General features: G+C 42.9%; 1 non-coding gene across 1 annotated transcript; it reads left to right on the forward strand.

The window, feature by feature from the left end:
* The first annotated feature begins 2,028 nt into the window (after positions 1 to 2,028).
* LOC125578769 lies at positions 2,029 to 2,134 on the forward strand. Its single transcript, XR_007316852.1, has one exon. It is a non-coding gene; the product is annotated as a small nucleolar RNA R71 (small nucleolar RNA).
* The last annotated feature ends 2,498 nt before the right edge of the window (positions 2,135 to 4,632 follow it).

Consider the following 4,632-nt stretch of genomic DNA (forward strand, 5'->3'; position numbering starts at 1 on the left):
GACTCATTGGAATCGATCGATGGAAAGGTTGGGGTTTCGATCGATTCCGAGTACTCTGTTTCGTACTCTGATTCATACTCTGCTCCACAATGGCATGTGCCAATGAGGCCAAGTTCTTTCCCATAATCCACATAATTAATGACCTTTCTCTTAGATCGGATGGGGTCGTAGTGGATGTTTGGGTCTATGAGCGTTAGACACAATTTGTTTTTGTTCATGTCACATACAGCTCCTACTGTAGCTAGGAAAGATCTTCCAAGCAGAAGTGAAGAGTTCCAGTTAAGCTCGATGTCTAGGACATGAAAATCTACAGGGACAAGGGCATTACCAATCTGTACCTCCAGATCTCTTATGATTCCTCCTGATCGTTTCTCTGAAAGATTCACGAAGGTGAAGGATTCCGTTGAAGGTTCGATGGTCAAACCAAGCTGGTCTGCCATGATCCTAGGGAGGATACTAACTGATGCTCTTGTGTCACACATTGAATGGGGAAATTCAACACCCTTGACTACGCATGGTATTGCACACTTCCCAGGATCACTCTTCTTCGTCAATGTGATCATGTGTTTCATCTTCTCTCAGACTTGATGAAACATTCTCCTAATGTCCTCCTCAGTTACCTTTGTTTCTCTGAAGAACATCCACAACCGGTGTGTGAAGTAAGCTTCATCAAAAGGTTTTTCAATTGGGATTCTGGGATTCTTTTAGTGAAACCATCCATCTCCTTATCGTTAGCTTCCCTCTTAAGGTTTTTAGGAATCTTCTCCTTTCTTTTCCTTAACCTTCTCCCTTCAGCTTCTTGTTCTTCTTGAACTGATTCTGGTGAACTATTTAAAGGGTTGGGTTTTGGTTCGGGTGGGTTAGCTAATGGTTTAGGTGGTGGTCTGAGTGCGTTGATGTAATCATTATCGATTGAGGGTAACCGCACTCGGTATGTCAGAGGTGCCTGTCGATCGATGGGAGGTGTGTTGTGACGATCGACGTCGGACTCACTCTGTCGATCGATGGTTGGCTCAACCGATCGATCGATTTTATCATAGAAAGGGGAGGGTGGGAGGATGCTTAGCTGCGAATTCTTCATGAGTTAGAATTCGAACCGCATTGTATTCGGTCGATTTAGCGGATGACGTCGATCGATGACTGGAGTAATCCGTCCATCGATCTTCATCATGGTCTGTCGATCGATGCGAGATCATCGACATCGGTCGACACCATTGAGAACCGTCGAGACTCATGGAGCTTTCGATTTCGAAGTCTCCTTCCTCAAGCTTTTCATTTCTCACCACTTGCCAGAAATCATCATCTATGATGACATTTACGTGGTGTTTCCCATTGTCGGCTCCTGCCTCTCTAGCGAAAGCTTCTTGCCTCTATATAGTCTCGCCCGTCTGAATTACTTGGATTTCAAGTTTTTTCACCTGAGTCCCTAAGGTCTCGATTTTGGTGTTCAGATTGTTGTAGGCGGAGTCTATTTTACTGTTGAAATCCACGATGATTTGTTGTTGTCCCAACAGTACTCGATCAAGCATTTCTTCAATCTTGCTTTCCTGAGTCTGGGGTGGTGGATTTTGGTAGTAAGAGTTCGAGTAGCTCTTGTTGTTGTTGTTGAAGGGTTTTTGAAATTGTGAACTTTGGTTACTTCTTTGACCATTTCCAAAGAAGTTTCTGTTTCCGCCCTGGTTTCCAAATTTCTGGAATCCGGTACCTCCGATGTAGTTCAAATTTTCTTCTCCTTCCGTATCTCCTACTTCTCCTTCAGCTGAACAGACTTGCTTCCTAAGAAGCTCGTGCACCACATCTAACTTAGCTCTTATTTCGTCCATCTGTTCCTTCCCGATATAGGGTACAGACTTCTTCCGTTCAGAGTCAGTGTTTTTGGTGCTGCTGTTGTTAGCAAGCTTTTCAATAAGTCTCACAGCTTCCAACGGATTCCGAGTAGTGAAGTTTCCTTCACTCGCCGTATCAAGAGCCATTTGATACTGTAAGGCGAGACCTCGGAAGAAAGTGCTTAGCAGCTGCACTTCGTTAAATCCGTGGTGTGGACAGTCTCGCTGGAAGAACCTAAATCTAATCCACGCATCTTTGAAGGACTCTCCAGCCTTCTGCGAGAATGTGGATATTTTGTTCCGAAGTTCTTTAGCACGCGCCTCATCGAAGAAGTTTCGTAAGAAAGCATTCTTGATGTCGGTCCAGAATGTTAAAGATCATGTGGGTTGCTGCCTAAGCCAGTGCATCGCTTCTCCATTCAGTGTGTATCTGAAGAGCTTGCACAGCAGGTAATCTTCGGGGACTCCTTCCATCCGAATAGAAGCGATTAGATCCTCGAACCGTTCCAGATGGTCCATAGGATGCTCGTGCGGTAACCCAGAGTAGGGTATCTGCGACACGAGATTGTAGTATTGAGGCTTCAGCTCGAAATTCTGCTTCTGGATCTCCGGAAGTCGAATAGATGATCTGTTGGAATAGTACTCATCTGGGCGATTGTAGTCGGCCAGTGGTTTCGATCGAGCGTCCTCATCAACAGGTTGAGAAGCTCCTGTAGCATCAGCATCAGGGATTACAGTCCCCTGACCATCTATTTTCTGACCTGTTGCATTACGCAGATGACCGGCCTGGTCATACAGGTTTCCGTTCTCGTCCTGTGTTAGAATAATAATGTTTACCATTTTTTACGACACAGTATCGATCGACGTACGCGGTGTAGTATCGATCGTTATCAAACGATTGGGATCGATCGACGATGATTGTCTAGTGTCGGTCGACGGTTGGGTGTGCGTATCGATCGATGACGAAGTTGTTGCGTCGAGCGATGTGGAACGTTGACCTCTACGGATGGTGCGTTCCAAATGAGCAGGATCGTCTGAGAACAACAAGTCTTTCTCCTTGTTGCTTCTGGTACCGCTGGGCTTGCACCTGAAAAGACAAGAAAAAGATTATTAGAAAGGGGGTAGAGAAAAGAATAAGAATCAATAAAACTAAGTTTAATGGCGATCAAAGCTCCCCGGCAACGGCGCCAAATTTGATATCACTCAAATTACCCTAAGGAGTGTTACTCTCATCAAAAGAGGTTCAGATGTAGTACTTAGGGATCAAATCCACAAGGAACTAGGGATCGAATCCACAAGGAGCTAGGGAACAATTAAATCTAGTGTTTATTAAATGAAATAGCGATAGTAACAAGCGAGTAAATAATAAATGTAACTTGGTTGGAAATGATATTAGATGCAGGGCCACTATGCAGGTGTTGGAGATTATAATACATATAGATGCCTAACTGTTGCATGCATGATATATTAGAGCTCAATCGCTTAACTCAGTGATCAGCTGTCGCATGTTTCACTGGTTAACAGACTAGATCTCGTGTCTCAACGGTTAGTATGTCGACGACGAGAGAGTGTCGATCGATGGTCTATTAAGACGTCGACCGATACACCTTTGCCAACGTCGATCGATAGTCAGTTGAGGACATCGATCGACGAGTTCTAGCCAGGCCTATGCGCGAGTATGATATGCCCTATTAAGATACTAAATTGGCGGTTGGCCCTCTCTAGCAGTCCTAATATGATAGATAGATGTCAGGATGGGATAACAAGGGTGCTTGAGTATGCAGTCCTATGATCAACTTCTAGTTAGCAAGGCTAAAACAAGCAATGAATACAAATCTATCATGAATATCACAACAAGGCAGATCTATAGTTTGGGGCTAATCCCACAAACCTATATGAACCCTGGATCTAATAATTGAACTACTAAGACATAGCAAAACAATTCATAACAATAAAGGAATAGAAACTCATAGTATATATGAAAAGAAATGAAAACAAGGAGTTCCAATCACAAGTGATCTTCTCTCCCAAATGAAACTTGTAACAAAGCTAGGTCTAGAAAAGCTCTATGCCGTCAAAACACTTAGGCAGTATATATTCTACTAGGTTAAAAACTCGTCAGGGCATTTTGGTAATTTGGCTTGGCCTTGGGTTTTAAGTCTGCTGAGTCCAAAATGTCGCGTGTCTGGTGTCTCGACATCGATCGATGGTACTTGTGTACATCGATCGATATTAATCTTCATCTCTCGAGGCATCTCCTAGTATCGATCGTCAGCACTGAGGCGCATCGATCGATTGTTCTTCCTCTCGTCGACCTCTACGTGGTCAGCTCGGGTGAAATGTCCTTTAAGCTCCAAAATGCTCCAAAGTCATAGATTTACTCTGAAATGCACCTGAACCTGAAAACATACTTAGAAGAGTAGAAAACATAGATATATATATAGTAAAACACCTATATACCATGGATAAAAATGGGTCAAATCCAAGGTATATCAAATATGCGAGAGTTGAGATCTTAGATCTAGTAATTGATAATCTAAACATGCGAGAGTTGATAGATTAATTCTTAGTTTGAGTTCTAGAATATCCAACCTTAGTTTGTATACTACTATAATCATGATTGCCTGAATAAAAACTCTAAGTCTAGCAAACCATCCTTACATCAAACCTCACTCAATCAGCCGAGAAACTGCCTTGCTAACCATTGCAATTTACATTAAAACTATTAGCCTAGCTTAATCATATAACTATTAGATCTATTGTGTGCCCTAGCTCCCTGTGAATTTGATCCCTAAGTACTAAAACT

This window comes from Brassica napus, chromosome A9 (assembly GCF_020379485.1).
Source record: "Brassica napus cultivar Da-Ae chromosome A9, Da-Ae, whole genome shotgun sequence".
NCBI lineage: Eukaryota > Viridiplantae > Streptophyta > Magnoliopsida > Brassicales > Brassicaceae > Brassica > Brassica napus.